Consider the following 21,252-nt stretch of genomic DNA (forward strand, 5'->3'; position numbering starts at 1 on the left):
CCTTCTGTAAGTCAAGTTATGTAAGTAAGGATTAATACTCTATTTCATTAGCATCTGAATTAGCATGAAAATGGAAAGATTTAGTTATTTTAGAGGATTTCTCTATTTTGCCATAGTGGGTACAAATTTTTCACAATGTGTAGTTTTTTATCATTCGGTATTTCAATTTAATAGGAATAAAGCCTTTAACATAGACTACTTTTTCTTCCAACTGAAGCTTTCCACTTTAAAACTGAAACTTAATATCTTTCTAAAATATGTTACACAGTTACCTATGTTTGTAAGAGGATATGAAAGTAAGGTGATACAATGGAAAGATTATAGGTACTGACATGAAAAAGAACTTTATTAGTTTGGGGTTTTGGAGGAGGGTGTTTTATTTATTTATTTTTTAATTTATTTTGTGCCTTAAATTAACTTCTTTCTCTGAACTACCATTTCCTCCTCCATGAAATGGCTACATGTGGCCCACAGACTATTGCCTATAAGCTCCGTTTTCATATAACAAAAGTAGTAGTGTCACTAAACAGCATGTGTTTAATCAGCCCCCAAATTTTCCAAGACTCAAACGGCCAGGGAATTGGTACTTTACTCAGGCTACTGGATCAGAGGAAATCCCAAAGGGAGTGTCTCCTAGAACAAGGGGAATGAAAAGGCTGTATGGGGAAAAAAACAAAAGCAGCCAAGTGCCAGCAGGGACTGGGATTAGTAAGAGAAGGGAGAAGGCTATCTAAAGTGATAAGGGCCTTCTGGGCTTGGAGCCTGGCAGACTGATGGCCCTACCTCACTGAGCTTGAATTTCCATGTATATATATATGTGTGTGTGTGTGTTTGTATAAAATAGTATTTATCTTACAAGTTTACTGTAATACCTGAGATTATGTTTATACAAAACTTAGCATCTAATAAGACTTGATATTAATATCAATATTAATGACATGATGTCAATATCAGTATTATACAATATCATTATAACAAATAGGTGACTTAGTTTAGTGGCGGTAACATTAACTTTGAAGTCAGGATTTCAATTCTGCTGTCTTTGTGTTGTATTAATATAACCTTGAACATGTCACTTAAGCTCCAGTTGGCACATTCATTCACATCAAAACCCGATTCAACTTTCCAGATACGACTGTTAGAAGAAAAACTTTCAACAAATTTAAAAGAGTTTAACTGAGCAAAGGACAATTGGAGAATCGGGCAGTTCTCCTGAACTATGCTAGTTCTCCTGAACTAGCATAGGTTCAGAGAGACTCTGAGGCTGCTGCATGGTTGGAGAGGATTTATGGACAGAAAAAGGGAAGTGTCAGACAGAAAACAGAAGTGAGATACACAAACAGCTGGATTGGTTACAGCTAACCATTTGCCTTATTTGAACAGGGTTTGAAGAGTTGGCCACCTTTGATTGGCCAAAACTTGGTGATCGGTAAAAGAGTAGGTTACAGTCTGTTTACACATCCAGTTAGGCTACATTTCACTGTGTATGGAGAAGCCTTTAGGCTGAACTTAAAAGTACGTAAGCTGATGATAAGCTGAAATAAAAAAAAAAAAAAAAAGAAAGAAAGAATCAGGAAAAAAAAAAAAGTACGTAAGGAGGCAGCTTTAGGCTAAACTTAACACTACTGTCAGAGTCACCTTTCCAAAACACCACAATAGACAATGTACTCGTGGGTAGAGTCACCTAGAATAGCTCTCTTCTGTCTGAAAAGTTAAGTTCAAGGTCCATAATAGGACACAGAAGCTGCTTTCCAACGAGGGCATGCATTACTGTCTTCCAACCCCAGGTGACCACGATCTATAATTTCAATCACTGCAATGAATTTCTCACTACCCACCCCCTCATCCACTCCTTCCCATTTAAGGCCAGTCTCCATATTAAAGCCAAAGAATTCTTTTTTAACAACACAATTCATGTTATTTCCTTATTGAAATCTATCCGCTTTCCTTTTCATTGTTTTTGAGACAAAAAAAACTTATTTTCACAGCACATGACATCGTAAGAGATCGGGCCCCTGCCAACTGCCAGTCTTCATTTCTCTGTTTATATTTCTTCCTGCGACCTTGGATTTAATACTCCCTCTCCATGTTCCCTTCTTATCTAACTTCTACATTTTCTTCAGGCCTCAACTTGAACATAATTTCTCTGAGATAACTTTCATGATCCCTAAGACCTATTTTGTACCATCATCATTCACTTAAAAAGCACTTTATAATTTCCTTCACAATTTTTCTTATTTACCTTCTCAGTTATTCATTGCCCATCTTCTTTACTAGACTGCTGGAGGGGGAAGACTGTGTCTTTCTTGTTCACCACTCCCTCTCCAGTGCCTAGCACAGTTCCAGACATGTGTGAGAACTTCATATTTATTCCATGAATGAATAAATGAATATCCTTGATTATGAACTCTCAATCTAAGTTATGTGCCCTCAGAGAGAAGAATATATTTCCTGAGTCTTAGGTTTTCCATTTGAAATATGAAGGCAAGAGTATGTGCTTCTTTTGTAGAGAACGAGAGAGAAAGAAAGGGAGAGAGAGGGAGACAAGGAAACCTGATAAATCACTTTGAAAACTTTGAAGAATTAACAAATATAATGCACTATTACTTGGAGTGCAGAACAGAGTCAATAATTAATTTAACATTATTGATGGACAAGTCTTCATTAAGTGCAGGGAATGATTAATCAGATCAGCATCTATTTACTATTTTCAGAGAGAGAGAAATTGGATATATTAATAATAAACCCAGTTCTCCATTGAGGCCAGTTTTATGGAAAGGAGGAGAAAAGTCTGCATATAATTTAGGATTTGGCAGTATTTGCAAAAACATTAGCAACTGGGGAATTATATAAGGAGATCCCATGAAAGAATTAATGGGAAACCAACAGCTTCTGAAAGGGCTCTAATCTCTGGCATGAATTCCTTGCAATCCCTATCTTTCTAGTTTTCCAAAATACATAAGTAGGCCAGGCACAGTGGCTAACACTAGTAATCTCAGCACTTTGGGAGGCCAAAGCAGGAGGATTGCTTGAGTCTGAGACCAGCTTGGGCAAACACAGTGAGACCCTGTCTCTACAGAAGATTTTAAAAGATTAGCTGGGAGAAATGTTGTGTGCCTGTAGTGCTAACTACTCAGGAGGCTGAGCCAGGAGGATCACTTGAGCCTGGGAGTTGGAGGTTGCAGTGAGCTGTGATTATGCCACTGTACTCTGGTCTGGACAGGGGAGCAAGACCTGTCTCACCAAAATAAATAAATAAATAAATAATTAAATCTATGCTCTTCCTTTACAGTTTGCTGACAAAATATTTTTTTTTAGCTTCGTGAAAAGTGCTCCCAGTCTGTTTTATTTTGTTTTGTCTTTTATAAAAGTTTTTGAATGTATTTTAAAATTGTTTTCAGAAACATTAATATATATAGTTTTCCACTTCAATTAGGTGGCTGTTGACATATTCTGTCATTTTTTTTTTAAAAAAGGATCTCTTCTCAGCCCTCTGCTCCCTATTCTACAGTTCCATACATACTTGCATTTTTTAGGTCATGACACTCACTAGTATCTGATGAGATAAGGAGAAATTTCACCAGTATACCACCCATTCCCATTAATTTCTATTAATATTTATATTAATATTAATATTTCATAAAGTTTGCAGACTGCTTGACTGTCTTGGAAAGAAAAACATTTCATCACAGGATTTAAATTGGAAAAATATATCAATCCACAGAAGGAAAAAGTTATAAAACTTAGATAACATCTAATGTGGATTATATAGTAATACTTTAAATTTATAGATAGCTTTACTAAATAATTTCATTTATATCATATCTTGTTTGACCACCAAAATGATGTTGTACATATACCCTTTTACAAACTTGATGTCTGAAACTCAGAGAATTTAAAGAAGAATGGAAGCTAGTACACAGCTACTAAATAATAAAATTTGCAAGCCCAATGCTTTATTTTGAAGAGGGTCCCAGTTCAGTGGTTGCAGCAGCTCTTGGGCTGGTGAGGGTGGAAAAGTTCCTGAGCAGCTCAGCAGTCAGTCCACTGACACCAGAGATGTGTGGGAAGGAGAAACAAAACCCCCACCCACTGCCTTCACTGGGCTCCGAGCTTCTCTGGACTTGATCTCTGTGGATATCTTATTTCTTTCCTGTTCTACTTCACAATTTATTTCCATGAAGTCTCCGGTAGGCTCTGGCACCTTTTCCCCGGAACCATACCTAAACTGTTCCCATTCCACCCTCCCCTATCCGAACCCCCTATTTTGGTTTTTAAAAGCAAAGCATACTTATATTTTCTGGTCTATTGTTACAGCTTTCTCCTTGCTAACATACAACTTTTCCCAGTCCCCTCTCCCATAAGAAAAAGTTTTCCACCTTGATTCCTTACTCCATTTGCAATTTGATAAATAGCTTGGCATGCTTCAACTGAATCTCCACTTATGTTCTTATCTGCACAGTTCTCACAGACTCTGGAGTGGAAGCTGAGTTCTACAGTAGCAGTAAAAGTATAATGAACCATTGAATTCTCCACTAAAGTAATTGCAGCAGATTTCCATACTAGAGAAATTAGTACATCTCAACAAGTGAAGTATTGACATATACGTATGTGTATATGATATATACGTAATATATATAAAAATTATAGTAAGAGACACATTACCATAAAATTTACCCATCTTGACCATTTTTAAGTGTGCAGTTCAGTAGTGTAGAGTACCTTCGCATGGTTGTGCAACCAATCTCTGGAAGTCTTTTCATTTTGCAAAACTAAAACTCAATTCCCCATTCTCTCCTCCGCCCAGTACTGGCAACCACCTTTCTACTTTGTGTCTCTATGAATTTGACCATTCTAGGTACCTCGTATAAGTGGAATCGCACAGTACTTGTCTTTTTGTGCTTGGCTTATTTCATTTAGCATATTGTTCTCAAGGTTCATCTATTTTATAGCATCTGTCAGAATTTTCTTCCTTTGGAAGTCTTAATAATAAGTGCATGTATATACCATATTTTGTTTATCCATTCATCCATCAATAGACACTTAGGTTGTATCCACTTTTTGGCTATTTGAGTAAGGCTACTATGAACATGGGTGTGCAAATATCTGCCTGAGTCCCTGCTGTCAGTTATTTTGGGTGTAAATCAACATATTCTCTTTTTAAAACTCTAATAAATTTACAGTAAATCAGGCTATTTATTTCAGTATCCCATGTGTTACTACTTTCTTAGCATAGGGTTAGGTTTGTTTTCCAATATTTTAATATTCATATTTTTTATATTGATTTTATGCTTAAATTAAATGCAAATTGTTGATGTTGATTTAGTCATCCATAAACCTAGTTTAACATAAATATACTAAACTAGACCCTTCCTACTAAAAAATTGCAAATTTACATTTGATTTAGGTATAAAATATTCTCAAAGATAATTTTTATTTAAAGTAAATTTTTGAAATAAATAAGTAAATAGCTATAAATAGACAATGTGGTAAACAGGACAACATATGCATAAAATTACTATAATTTTAATAGTTATTTCCTGGAAGCAAAATTCTGGGTAATGAAAAGAACTTAAGAAAATGATATGGATAATGAAGGGAGAAGAGTAGAGGAAGATGACAAATTAGGAGAGTATTGTTATAGTCCTGGTGAAAAATGAAAGTAGCTTGGACTTAGAAAATAGTAGGAAACATTGAAATTTATTAACATAATTGTATTTAAAAGAATTCTGTTTGACATATGAAAATGTTGAAAAGTTTACTGGACATAATATCACAGCACTAGGAATCTGACTAGTAAAGTCTGCAATTTAGTGGAAAGGTCAAAGATGAAAATTCCAATTTTTAAGTATTTGCATAGGGATAGCACCGGAAGCCATGGAACTGAATGAAATCACCAGGGAATGTGTGTAGTTGAGAGGAGAGGAGGCCCAGAATAGAATGTCGCAACACTCCAACATTTGGTTACCAAAAGATAGAAGAGCTAGTGAAAGACGCAGAGAAGACCAAATAAGAAGAAAATCAGAAGAGGTAGTGGAATGGATACTAACAGAGGAAATCTTTTTAAGAAGAAGGAAGTGATCACCAATAATAATTTCAACAAGGAGTCAAAGATCTTTGAAGTGACCTCTAAAAACATGCAGGTCATTATTAATTTAGGTAAGAATAATTTCCATAAAGTATTGGTAAAAATGACCTGCGTAGAGGGTGCATGTGAGCACTTGGTAACGGAGATTCTAAAAAGTATTAAGTGTTTTGACTGCAATGGATTACACAGAAATAACATGGTATTTTATTTATTATTATTATTAGTGACAAGAAGATAGATGGATACGGAGTATATTTTTGTTGTTAAGTTTGTTAGTTTTTAAACTTTCTATATGTTTGATAAGACATATTTGGTGATACAAAACATCCAAGAGAGAGAAAAAATTCACGCCTCAGGGGAAATAATAGACCACTGCTGAAAGAATTACTTGAGAAGACAAAAGGAAATGGAAGCAGTAGGGATTTTGAGTATAGCTGGAAGAGTAATAGATTTGGTAGTAAAACTATAAAGGGATTCACAACCAGTTGTGTCTGTTTTCTCAATGAAGTAGGTGGCAAGATCATATGTATAAAGAATTACTAAAATAGTATAAAAATTAGTTGAAAGGATGGGAATCATGGTCATAAAATAGAATGCTTGAAATTGAGATTTCAGTGGTGGTATAATTTTGGGAGATGACAAAACTAACAAAATGAGTATGTCTATGGGTAACTAATATGACAGAAGGAAAAGACATTTATTTGAAAGTGAGGAAGTCAAAGCTAAGCTATGGCACGTACCATCCAGAATTTGTTTCCTCTCAAATTTCAAAGAATAGAGACAACGAACAGTATAGATTAGTCTCTGGAATTCAAATCCTTTACCTTTTTGTACCTTTTCTCCACCTTCCCCTTACCTGTGGTTAATTTCTATATCCAAACTCAACACAGCCTACCCACTTTGATTTCCCTGTCTGAGTACAAATTTCATTTCCAAAATAAATTATATTAAAAAATCGTCCTATTCTGAAATATTAATACCTATTAGGAAGGGGTTCGCTTCTAGCTTATTGAAAGTCTACATTAAAAAGAAGATAAATTTAGGCTAAATTTACTTATTTTAATTGGAAGAAAAATTTTGGCAAGCCTATTATCCTTGTTGAACTATCTCAAGGATAGAAAAACAGGTAGAGCATTACAAAAAGTGTTTCTAGAAAGGTACAAAAACACATGATAAAACTGGAGTTGGAGCAACACAAAGTGGGATAATAATGCTAAAAGTTAAGAGAAAAAAATGACAAAGGCAAATTTCACCAACCTCATTTTTTGTTCATATTATTTTGCCTGGGAGTCTCTGTAACATCAAAGCACTTCCAGAAAAAAAAAAAAAATGGATTTTAAAAAGTGGGCAGTTTCTCCATATTGATTTTTTTTTCCAAAATGTTTAAACATTTTTAAAACCTCAATGAATTTGATTTGTATTGCATCACATATGAATGCTCTTTTCTGTAAAATAGTAAGTTGGTGCAACCTGGGAGAGCCTAGTTGAGAAGGTTGCAAGTTCATTTCTTTATTTGGGGACCTTGGTTAGTTTCCATTTTCTACAGAAACACCGTTTTTCTGTTTTCCTTTAGGTTTGATAAAATAGTGTATTTTGCAAAAATATAGCCATGAAATGTAGGTTTTCCATGAAAACACACTCATTGACAGGGTAGCCTTCAATTTTCCTAGCTCTAATCAGGAATATCCAAAGCAACAGTGCGGCAATTAGTGACAAGATGATAAGCTGCTGGTATTTGGAGTGTATTTTTTCCTTTGAGGACTGAGAGCTGTCCTGGGTTTTCTTGTGTTTTCCATTTCTTTTTATGGTTTTCGGAAAAATCCAACCCCAAGCAAATTTGTGAGGAGGCGGATAACAGAAGAGAAAAATATTTAATCATTGCCCATTGATGTCTTACTCCAATTCTGCAGTATAATTGCCGCTGTTATTTCCAGTGTAGCTTTCAGAAAGGTAGGCAGGTCCCTCGATGCAGCCCCTTAGCCAATTTTTAAGTTTTTGCTTCCAAATACAATAACTACTGAACTATTGCAAATCTGTAAAATATCTATGTGGATTTGAAAATTTTCATTTATTCCATCTCTCTTTAGGTTCTATTTTTATTGATGTTATCACCAAACATTCCAACTTTTATGCATTAATTTGTACAGAAAGTTTTATGTACCAACTGTACTTCAGGATAATTTAACATAAGAACAACCCAAATGAGTAAGAAAATTGAAATATTGTCTTATATGCTCTTTCTGGTTGTATCCAAACAACGGCATCAATTACCATCTGTACACAAGTGACCTTGTGCTTCAATCCTGTTTGTAACATCATTAAGGTTAAGCTTTGAAGCAAAGATGTTGAAATGTAACTTTGAGTGGTGGCTACTTACTGCTGTCTTTGTTATATTTTTTTCCTTTTGAATTCAACTTCAACTTTAACTTTTGCATTCAACTTGAAAATACACAGAGAAGAGGAGGAGCACTGTGATCACAAAGACAGAGATTAGAGTGATGCAGCCACAAACACAAGACTGTCTCAGAAAATTCTATTTGCCAAGCTATGGCCATACACGTCAAATGAGCCATAAACTTACAAATGTGCCTGCCTGTGCTCTCACCACCCCTGGAGAATCCCAAGCTGTATGTCCTCCCACAATGGCCGGCCAGCCATCTTCCTCCTCCTCCACCTCTGCCTCCACCACCACTAGCGCCTTTTCTGCTCAGGAAATCGGGTCTCACCAAAGCACTTCAGGCTGGACTATTAAAAAGAGATGGACCCATGCAGATAGTTAAAATCTACTGACTGAAATTAAACAAGACAGTTTTAACAAAAGGAGGAAGCTTGTACCGTCACTGAAGTCATGCCGTCTCCTGTGTACTGTCTCAGACCTGCAGTATGTTGTCCTGAAACCTAACTCCAAAGTGTTATCAATTTGAGTTACAAACGTCTCAATTACTTCCAGTAAAAGCCAGCTAGATCAGAAGAACCTGCTTCGAAAAGTAGAGGTAGAGAGAAGCCCAGGTGGAAACTCTCTTACCAGTAAAGAAAATATGGAAGCAGGAACTGGACTGATCCCCATACAGACCTGGGCATTGAGGACAAAGCTGCAGCTGGCTCACCCTAGAAGCCCAACTCACACCCTACCACTTTCTACAAGTAGCTTTGATGAACAAAACTGATGCCAGCTCTTCCTGATGCCATGTGATGACCCATGAAATATACAGATAAAATCACCCATGTCCTTTTTTCAATGTAGTAGGGTACATATAGATATACTAATGTAATTCCATTTGAAGAATTAAAGTATGTATGGAGCCCACACATACTGTGGTATAAAGTGGGTATGTGGATATTTTCTAGTTTACATGATCAGTAAGAGAACCAGATGGGAAAATACAATGTCCAGAGTGATGTTCATCCTGCAATCACCCAAATGAGATTAGAAAGATTATTCAAATTTAACTAGATAGCTCTAGTTTGTGCTGTATAGGTACAGTTATGACATTAAGAAAATAGCCTGGTTCATGCTCATCCTAGGTGTTCTTGGGCAATTGAAAAGTATTTCAGCCTGTAAGGCTCATGCATTCATTGCTATAAACTTGATCAATCAAGAAGACTTTATAGATTTTATTTGTTTTATTTCTATAATTGTTTTATAAACAATTAAGAGGTAAGACCTATCTAAATGCAACTATTTTCCAAAAATATTTCAAGCAAAAGGCCCAATGTGATCTTAAAAATCAGAATGTATCATGTCTAGCACCTTAGTTAAATCTGGCTCCCTGAAGTCTGAGATATTCCTTACTTTTTTATCTGCTGTCTACATTCACGCAGCTAAATAAAAACTTCATGAAGCCTTCACCAGGAACCTTATATTTTCCACAATGCTCTGCCAAGGATTCTCTAAAGTCCATAGTGGGTTCATTGTGAGACCTAGTCCTCATCAGCCTACGTATTCAAATCCAATAATAATGCACATCTTACTGGATTTTGTTTTTCCCTGCCAGTCTAGGGTTTCCAGATCTAGCAAATAAGAATATAAGACATCCAAGTGAATTTGAATGTCAGATAAACAAAATAAGTATAAATATGTTCCATTAAGCAACAATTTTTAGCATATGTTCCAAATATTGCATGAGTCATATTTATACTAAAATATATTTGTTGTTTATCTGAAATTCAAATTTAACTGGGCATCCTATATTTTATTTAGCAACTTCTCAGTCATTCCCTTGCAAAGTTGACAAGTGCTAGATTTCAGGGAGCCCCAGTTTGCCAGACATGTGTGCTTAGCAGCATACACTACTCTAGTTTCATCCAAGATCCCCATCATGTATGTCCTAAGTATCGTGGAGGAAGAGGAGCTCTCATTACAGTGCATGTGACTGAAGACACAGTAGTAGCTTTGATATTGATATCTTTCTCTGCAGTTCCAATAATAAGGGTAGCAGCACCTCATCAATAGGAAACAAGGGGTTTCAGATCTTTACTGAACTTTCTAGTCTGAGAGGAAACAGATACATAGATGATACCCTTGAAATATTCTCAGGTTAGCTTAGGCTAATAACACAATTTAGCAATTTCCCAGAAATGCCTATATTTCCACAGATAAATATTGTTGTGAGATGCCAAATAAAGTGTTGCTCAAAAGTCACCAAGCTGAAAAGCACACTTAGGGACAGTGTTTAACAACTAAGAGTCAGTCCTGTCTAGGAGACCAACATAAAACAGATAGTGAAGTTAAAAGACATATCTGCTTCGAGTAAAAGTTTTATTTTTAACCTGCTAGCTAAATTTATGTTTTGTATGAATAAAGGGAATAATCATTGAGAATAAAGCACCTGGTATTTGTAACAGAACAATATTTTGGATGCACTTATAATGTTTATAATATTATAAAACACCATGAACTGTATCAGTTTAAATAATTTGACTATTTTTGTGGGATAAAGGTTCATAAGAAAGATACTATAGAAATCATATGGGGTAAACATTTGCAAAGCTGCTACTGCCATTGTACAAAGATTAAAATGTGGTCTACCTTGCATCTTTTACTAATTTTTAAGGCATATTTTATATTGTAACCATTCGAGAACCTTGTAAATGCTGTGGCTTCATTAAACTATTGTGTATCATAAAAAAATTCAACTTTAAGTGTACATATTTTAAATGTAGAGATTGGTAAACTTCAACAAATATGTATAACTTTGTTATCAATATGTAAATTAAGTATTTTTATCTTTCCCAAAAGATTTTCTCTGTCCCTTTGCAGTCAATCCAATCTAATACCAACCCCAGGTGACATCTAATCTTTTTCTCTTAAAGATTATGGATTAGTTTGGCTTGTCCTATAATTTCATATAAATGGAATAATAGACTAAATATTATTCATTTCTGGCTTAATTTATACAACATATTTTTCAAATCCAGGCATCTTGTTGCATATATGAGTAGTTTGCTTTTTACTTCTGTGTAGTATTGTATTTTATGGATATACTACAGTTTCAAATTTTTTATTATTAATAAAGCAGCAATGAACATTCAGGTACACATCCTTACATATATATGTTTTATTTCTTTTGCATAAAACTTAGGAGTAAATTTTTGGGTCCCATGGCAAAAGTGTGTTGAATTACTAAGTAACCATCGAGCAATTTTCAGAAATGGTTGTACCTTTTTTTACACTCCCACCAGAAGTGTATACTGTTTGCAGTTACTCCATACCAGTACTTGGTATTATTTAAGTTACACTAATGTGTGCATAGTGGAATATCATTGTGGGTTTTATTTATAATTTTCTGAAGACTACTGATGCTGAGCCTTTTTTATGTGCTTGTTGACCATTGATACAGTTTCTTCTTGAGGTGTCTGTTCAAATATTTTAACGATCACACTACATTCCCCAAATCCCCTTGCTTATTACTAGTGCTCTATCAATTCTGTAAGTGAATGGGAATATAAAAAGTATAAAATTAAAAGCTAAAATCAATTAAGAGACCTTCTAAGAAGTATGACATTAAATAGAGGGATAAGTATAAAATGATACATTGAGAGAGAAGTAAAGTGGCCAAAAAAATTTAAAGGCTACTGATCACCTACTGTTATAAACTCTCTCCAAACACTGACAGTCTCACAGGTAGCTGCTGGAACAATATAGGAGAAAAGCTTATTCTAACATAAGCACAATATTAAGGAAGAAAAATGTTGCCCTGATCACTAGCACCACATTTGCTCTTCCGAGATTCTAGATCTTGAGCAAGTGCTGTAGGTTGAAGGTTTGGGTTAAAAACTATGGAGGCTGAGTAAAATTGCAAAAGTCAAACAAAATCACTGAGAAGAAAAATTCTTCTTTGGCTCTACTTTCTGCTTACAAATTTAATTTCTAAGATAATTAAATGAGAATTCTTCTTCGAAAAGCCAACATGGAGATAATTTTGTTGTTATAAGGGCTTTCTATTTTAAAGCATAGTGCTGGGAACATTTTTGTACTCAAATAATTAGAAATAATTGTTTTCAACATTATATAACTATAGATAATGCAACTGAGCAAATATAAATTCTATTGAAAATAGATCTTGGTTTTTAATATATTTGCTTCAAAGAACAGCTCCTAATAAAGAAACAAAACACCCTCTTAACATTTTGAAATAATAAAAAGAAATAAATGCATTGATTTCACATTTCTTTCTGTGTCTTACAATGAAAACTATAGTCAGTAATGCCTCTCCTCAACTAAATTTAACTATGTGACATAAGTAAGTCTTCATTTTACTCATTTAAACTTAACTGAATGTAACAAATTTTATCATTTGTCTTATTAAAATAACCTTCATTTTCTCAAGAAATATTTTCTCACTTCTTAGCCCTCATAGTATGTAAGAATTAGAAGACATATGAATGACAGCATAATGAGACGAATTAAAATGAAACTGCAAAATTTTGAAAATGAAGCATTCAATGATGAACATAACAGAAAAAAAACTAAGGTGTGAAAGCAACTTGAAATATATATTTGGAGTAAAAGTAAAGGGAAAATAATGTGCATGAACCTCGATGATAAAAATCTGAAAAGAAATTAGTGTGCTTTTTCACCTGAGAGTAAAGGAAAAAAAAATAACAGATATCTTTGAAAGATTCTTACTCAGATCAAGGCTATTTTTATTATGTTTGTAACAAAATTAACTTTTCCCTTTAATCTTAGACTTTTCTACATACCAGGAAGCTCAGAGAGATCATATTTTCTGAACAAAAATATGTCTGGCAGTATATCTTTTTTTTGCATTTATGCATTGAAACACTGTAATGCTGTAAAGATTGAAGCACTATTCCAAGTTAGGGACTCAAACTGGCTGATTTTAAATCTTAAAATGAAGCTACAGTTATCAAGATTGTGTGATATTGAAGAAAGGATTGATAATTAAATCAATGGAACAATAAAGAGAGTGCAGAGATAGAAACATATACACACATATATATAATTAATTGATTTTTGACAAAGATGCAAAGCTAATTCAAATATGCAAAGGATAGTCTTTTCAGCAAATGGTTCTAAGACAATGAAACATCGATATGCAAAAAAACGAAACTCTGCCATACAAAAATAGAGTATTCTATATTTCAGATATTATACTTTTGTTTCTGTGCATTCCATTTGAATTTATTTTACTTTTTCCCTTGCTCTCCTGATCCTTCCCATGTTTTCTCCTATATTGTTAAACACAGAAATCATATTAATCATAATCTTTTAACATCTTTGTCTACTTACTACATCAATTCTGTCATTTTTAAATATTTTCTGTTGTTTATTTTCCTTCAACTGATGGTTCATCTTTTCCTGCTTCTTTGCCTTGCTGTTTTGTTTTGTTTTGTTTTGTTCTTTTTTAATTGCTTGCTGGGTAGTATGAATTCTACTTTTGTTGGGTCTTGGGTGTTGTTGTGTTCTTTTTAAAATTGTGGACTTCATGTAAGACATAGCTAAGTATTGGAAGCACTTTTGAAGGTTGTTTTTGAAAATGGCTAGGACAGGTTCAGAGCAGCTTTTAGTGTGTGGCTACTTTAACCCCACTACTAAGGCAGTATCAGTTTTGAGACTTTACCCAACACTATATGTATTAGAAAGTCTTCTACTCTGGCTGGTGCAAACACAAACTGTTCTCTGTGAGAACTCAAAAAGTGTTTGACTTACTGCTTACCAGTGTTATTCAGTGTAAATCAGTACTCAGGGACTCAAGAAGAAGCCTGTAAAGATCTTGGGTGAGCTCTCTCTTTGCAGTTTTCTTCTTTCAGACATTCTGCCCCATAGATTCTAGGCACCATGAAATCCAATCTCTATCTTAATTTAGCAAGATTGCCTGACTGTTTTGGTTTCTTCCTCCCTTCATTTTGGTGTGGAAACCACCTCCAGGCAGTAAGGTAGGAATAATCATAGGACTCCCCTTTTATGTGTTTTCTTGGAAGTTATAGTCCTATACTGCTTATTGTCCAAAATATATACAAAACAAAACAAATGTTCTATATGTGTTTTTTTATTCTTTCTGTTTTTCCAGTTGCTTAACACATTGACATGTGAGTTTTATTTAACTCAGGCTAGTTTTGAGCCCAGGCCATGTGAAGCAAAACCCTGCAGCTGGTTTGTGAAAATCTTACTTGTTGATGTTCTTATTGTTACAATTAATATTCACAATTTAATTCTAAAAATGTGGATTGCATTGCCTATAACTCATGCACAGAAAACAATAAAAAATAACAAATTAGAAAGGATCATTTTGTTTTAATAAAACACCATGGACCCAAGGAAAAAAATTTTTTTTTCTAGTGTGGCGGTCAATGTGTCAATGTAAGAGAGTAAGTCTGGTCCCATTTTCTTCTTATAATCAGAATCGGAAATCCCAGAAATCCCATACAGCCTTTAATGTACAAGTAATATGAATTTGAAACCATCACTGACATGATTTAAATGATCATGAATAACCAAATTAATCATTCAGTTAATTAATAAATAAGCAATTGTTTACTGTGCTGCCAATATGTATTCCATCTTTTTCTGTATGCTAATGTAGCATCTATGTGTCACAGGGCTTTGGAGGTGAAGTTTGCAATCTATTTAGGAATAGAAAATTATTATATGACTTAATAACAAAGTACTTACATGCTAATTAGTTTTGTATGACTCCAAATTTCATTAGCGGTTCAAGGAAGGTAATGATTAGTATAGACGGATTAACTGAAGTTACACAAAGTAAAACTTTAATTAGATCTTGAATTATGGATGATACATGTGAGCAAGAAAGAAAGGGGGACGTTGAGTGGAGGAAACATGATAATTGAATACATAACATTGAAGTGGGGTGGGGGGTGGATGTGATAGACACCTTGAGAAGAGCAGCGTGACAGAAGAAAGCATTAGACAGATTATTTAACCTCACTGAACTTCCAAGTCATCATCTGCAGCCTCTCTTTGTCTATTTCAAAGACCGTAGTTTTCCAATATCCAGTGTTAAGTGAACACCCTCTTGGCTACAACTATACATTATTTTCAAATGCAACCATTCCATGTCCACTCTCAAGTACACTATAAATTTAAACCAAGATAACAGTTGTTATCATGTACTCATATGCCTGAACTAAATTCTTTATATACATGACACTGATATTACTCATCTCAGAAATAAAGCCTGAGATCCTCACTTTTTAAAAGTTTCTTCATTTAAAAAATCTTACTTCTGACTATTTGAAAAATAAGAAAACAAATGTTAAATGACTTACATTTTTTTCCTGTATAGTCTTTTATTTATTATGCTCAGCATATACAAAATATAAATATATCTGTATAAGAAGAGCTGTAACAAACTGACAGTTGATATCTAAAAATATTTCACCATTTGAAGTGCAAAATACCCAATCATTTTCATATACTTGGGTAAAAAATATATATAACAGTAGAACATTATGGGTACATTTCTGAATTACTGCTAATACTAATATTTCAGATGTAGCAATCTAGTATAAATTGTTTTCAGTCATAGTCATTCTTATGCATATAACAATTAGAGTTGAGAGAGTCCTACTTGGCAAGTCATTCTAGCACTTTTAGACTGGTATGGTTGAAATATGGCTTTCAGAATTGTCTCTCAGAATCTTCCAGTGCCATGAACAAGGTCTTGAATAACTTTTTTTTCTAATTTATGAATGTAATGAAAATGTGGGCGATGCTTCATTTTTCAGATTTACTGCATGGGTCTATAAACTTACTCTAACAATGCCCAAAATATTTTGAGCTTTATTTCAAAACACTTCGGAAAAGAGTTAGCATAATTTTAAATATCTGCAGTAATAGCCATATCTTTTTTCGAGAGAAGAGGTTGAGAGGTAGAATATTTATAAATCTTCAAAATTCACTGGACTCAAGACTAGTGAATAGTATTCGGGATAAATCATGAAAATAAAACAAACTAAACAAATAAAACACATCTCTATATAATGTGACAAACGTTTTTGTGTGACTCCTTGCCTTTAGGAGTCAATCAAATGGAACAGTTCTAGGGAAAACTTGATCTAAAGAGTATAAATGAAGTAGTCACTAGCAATGACATTACTGTGACATGCAACACTTGATTAAACATTTAGGTTCTCATGTGCTTCTTATAATGTCTCATAATTTTGTAGTTACCCCTTATGACCTGATGTACATTAAGTACTAGTTTTTAACTGTTTTCTGGTTTTACATTCAAATTACCACACTTAGTATGTATCTTGAATGATCCTATATAGATAATTAGAAATAAATTAATATAGAATACCATACTCATTTATCAATAATATAAATTTTATGAAAAACAATGAGTTTGTAATATTTATTTCAATATGCATGATCTCATTTGAGCCTTCTATGGCTCTTCTTATAAAATGTATTTGCATATTATCCTACTCATATTACATTGCCAGCCCACTATAGAATAAATTTCTAAAATATATGGCATAGTATGAGTTGATTGAATAACTCCTTTACCTATGTCTCTTTTTTTGCTGCTGTTGTTTTGTTTTCTACTGTGTTCTTATTTATAACCATCTATTCCTCCTTGAAGTTCCCACTGCTATCAACTGTTAGAAAACCACTATAGCAAAAAGGTTTAATAGGTACAAAAACAAAGTTACATAGAAGGAATAAGATCTAGTGTTCAGTAGCACAATAGGGGGACTATAGTGAACAATAATTTATTGTATATTTCAAAATATTAATAAGTAAGACAGTAGAATTAGAATGTTCTCAACACAAAGAAATGTTAAATGCTTGAGGTGCTGGTTATCCCAATTTCCCTGATTTGCTCATTACAATTGAAGATTTATATGAAAATATCACATGTATTCCACATATATGTACAACCATCATTTATCCATAATAATTAAAAATAAAACAAAATTTTTAAAAGGATACAATCAGCTATAGGCAATAAAGACTGAGTTGGCTTAGCCCAGGGTGAATGTAAAATTTTTCAGAAATGTGGACACTTTTATTTATGTGAAAGGGTCAGGAGAAGAACTAGACACAATAGTAAAGCACATTATCAAGAGAATTGGGAAAAACAGGAAAAAAACATAGCAGAAACTAGTATACTGTGTGTTTATAAAAATAGGGCTGTAAATCAGAGCTCTAGGAAAGCCCTACCCCCAACACTCTTTTCCAACTGTCTCATTTCCAATACTTTCATAAGCACTTCCTTTCATTTGATATACTGAAAATAGTCTTTAGATGCAAGTTTTATCTGCCACATGAAACATATTCCAGCCATTAAGTTATCATAGTCGAAATTTTGTTTTATTTGTTTTTCTTCTTGTCTCCAGAGAAGAGACCAGAAAAATCAACTGGGAGCCTAAATTCTGTCTCTTGTAACAGCCATGTCACATTTCTGCACATATTTCAGGCTCAGAGGAGCAAAGTTTGAAAGTTAATATGACACTTTGCCTAATGTGTGTGTGTTTGTGTGTGTGTATGTGTGCGTTTGTGTGTGTATGTGTGTGTAGTCCCCCGTCCCCAGACTAAACACTAAACTCTATAGATGTTCTGTGTTTTATGGCATCATTATACAGGATCTAATTCTAAGGCCTGCATATTTAAGAAATCCATTTTCCACCCTCATTCAAGTGTTATATCCCTCCATGGGTTGATTTACAAGACTAAACTAAAAAGAGTGAGTTATGTATCAGCAAATCCATTTATTTTTAGCAATGGTAGATATATCTTAATTCTTACAAAGATAGCTCTTTTTGGCTATCTTGGCACTTGGAAGGCTTTATCACTAATCAGAAAGCTGCTAGCTTTTCAATTAGTAACTAGATACCCTTAAAGAATCTTTTATCAGACTGATACTATTTGGTGAGTCACATTTTCCTACCACAGAATTCAACCTACCATGCGGTTAATACATATGTACTAGGTAAAGACAAAGAGTGAAATAGTGGTTACCAGTTTTTTTGTTTGGGGGTGGGGTGGTTGGGGAAATGTTGATCAGAGAATACAAAATTTCAGTTACATAGGAGGAATAAGTTATATTGTGCAACATAGTGACTGTAAGTAATAGCAAAGTATTGCATTCTTGAAAATCCCTAATAGAGTAGATTTTAGTGTTCTCACCATAAAAATGATAAGTATTTGAGGTAATGCATAGGTAACTTAGCTGGGTTTAGCCATTCCACAATGTATATGTGTTCTAAAACAGGGTTCCCCAACCTATGGTGAGTTGTGTAATTATTTCATTATATATTAAAATGTAATAATAATAGAAATAAAGTGCACAATAAATGTAATGTGCTTGAATCATCCCGAAACCATCCCCCCTTCCCCAGTCTGTGGAAAAATTGTCTTCCATGAAAACAGACGCTGGTGCCAAAAAGTTTGGGGACCACTGTTCTAAAACACAATGTTGTACCTGACAATATATATAATTTTTATTGTCAATTAAAATTAATTAATTAATTAAAATATATATACTAGGATCTCTTTTTTTCTCAGAAATTATCAAGGCATGTGAAAAATTACTCAATACTGCATCATTCTGTATTTACAGATAACATGAGGATCATGATCATTTTTATCAGTTCTTATGCATTTTTATTTGTTTTTCATACAACTGTAATATTCAATTCAATTCAGAAAATACAGCCTTTAACTTAAAGAATCACAGCCTTTACCTCCAAAAGAGTATTGGGTAGTCATAGTGCCACTATTCCAGTCTCTCAGAATACTTCTGATATTAACCACTGCTGTTACCAACTGTTCCATTCTGTGTCCACTGAGCATCCCATAGAAATCGTGCATCATGTGTGATTCTGCTCCCTTTCGTCAGGGCTTTCTCTGAAGCCATGGGTTCCTGCTCAGTATGTCCCAACACAGGAGCAACCCAGAAGTGTGGGACAGTTATCTCTCTCAGGGAGGATCCTCATCCAACGGGGAATAAGAGCCAATCTGACTGTTGCACAATCATGTCTTGGAGGCATTTTATATACTACTTAGAGTCACTGTGGTGTTGGTAGAGCAGCAATCTTGATTATATACTTATGTCGGACTTTCCTCTTCCTGTTCCCCATACCTACTCTTTGAATTATATCTCCCAAAACTGCTGACACCTAAGCCCTTGTGTTAAGCTTCTCTGATTTTAAGGAAACTCAAATTAAGAAGGAAATCACACTTAGAAATAATCTAATGCAATTCTTACAATTTACAATGAAGGAAACAAAGAGCCAGAGCATTTAATTAACTTAGACTGAAAATGCAAAATAAAATAGTATAAAAAGAGTACTAGAACAAGTATATATATAGCTTTAGTTCTATGAGTTAGTATTAAATGTATCTCCAAACTAGGTACTGGAAGATAAGAGATAGTCATTGTTTCACATATATATATGCATATATACACACATCATATATACATATATCTTATATATCTACAACATATACATATACATGTATATCTACATATAAACTTATAGAGGTAATATCAATCCTGATATCCCTCAATAACTGTCATATCAACTATGCCAAAATGACATACTACTTCAATAGAAATTATCAAAAGACAAATTCAGAACAGAAGTCTGTATTAATTAAATCCTTAAAAACATGCAATGCTTATTATTATGTCCCCTTATAGTATATATTAAATATGTAAATACTTTATTCTCTGTGTTAGAAATGCGAATTATGTCTACCCAAGGTCTCGTGATTATATGTGACTCCTTGTGATCTATTTGGATAGGCCTTAGATCAAAAAGTAAGAAGAATTCTTATGAAGTTTAAAAGAAATTGAATACTTGAATATCAGAATCTTGAGAGGGAAAAATGACTCTAACATAAATCTGCTTCTGCAATAAGACAAATCAGTAATTTTCTTTTAGCAATAGAAATCTTTCCATGACAGCTAGCTACAGCAGAAAATTACTGAGGCATGATGAAAGGCAAGAGTTCTTCAGATATAGAAAGTGTGTCCATGAGGGAAAAAATTAATTGCTTAGAAACACTGTGTGAAACAGAGGGACGCAATTCTATCTAGTAAGATAATGTTCTTTTTCACCACATATATAATTTCATGTTGAGTTTTTATTTTCCCTTACAGATTTCAGTTTATGTTATGATGACCAAAGCTTGCATGTATATGTATCTATTACTATTTTTTTATCTTGTTCACATAAAAATAATTCCTACCTTCACAGTGGATATTACAATTTTCATTGTGAAACAACTGACATTATAACTTTGATTTCTAGATCACAGATTTTAAACAAGTGTCTATTTATCCTCATAGAAAGGTGATCATCTTTGAAAAATAAATTGCTACACTGTCATTTGTATTAATATAATGTTTTGATAAAAGTACTTCTTTAAAATTAATATTTTTAGTATACTACCTATATGCTAAATAAGTATTAAAATCATACCTCAATTTTGCCTCCCTAAATGTTTGTTTCTTTAATGAGTAGAGTATTTTTCAGGCATAGAGTTGTGTTGATAAATGGCCTAAATTTCCATGGCCAGCCAGATTTCTCTTTTCCTTTTCTCTGCCCTCCGGGGACAATTTGCAATGTAGATTCTCACCAAAGGTCTGCTGAATTCAATTGGTTACTATCACTTGATCTCTTCATCAATCTACCTTAAAGTGTCTGACAGTAGCATTCTTCATCTG

The 21,252-nt window shown here is 33.8% G+C and overlaps 1 pseudogene; it reads left to right on the plus strand.

Annotated features, from left to right (window-relative positions):
* The first annotated feature begins 8,652 nt into the window (after window positions 1-8,652).
* Window positions 8,653-9,255, plus strand: LOC138396032 (proline-rich protein 11 pseudogene; annotated as a pseudogene).
* Window positions 9,256-21,252: the final 11,997 nt, after the last annotated feature.

This window comes from Eulemur rufifrons, chromosome 15 (genome assembly GCF_041146395.1).
Source record: "Eulemur rufifrons isolate Redbay chromosome 15, OSU_ERuf_1, whole genome shotgun sequence".
Classification (NCBI taxonomy): Eukaryota; Metazoa; Chordata; class Mammalia; order Primates; family Lemuridae; genus Eulemur; species Eulemur rufifrons.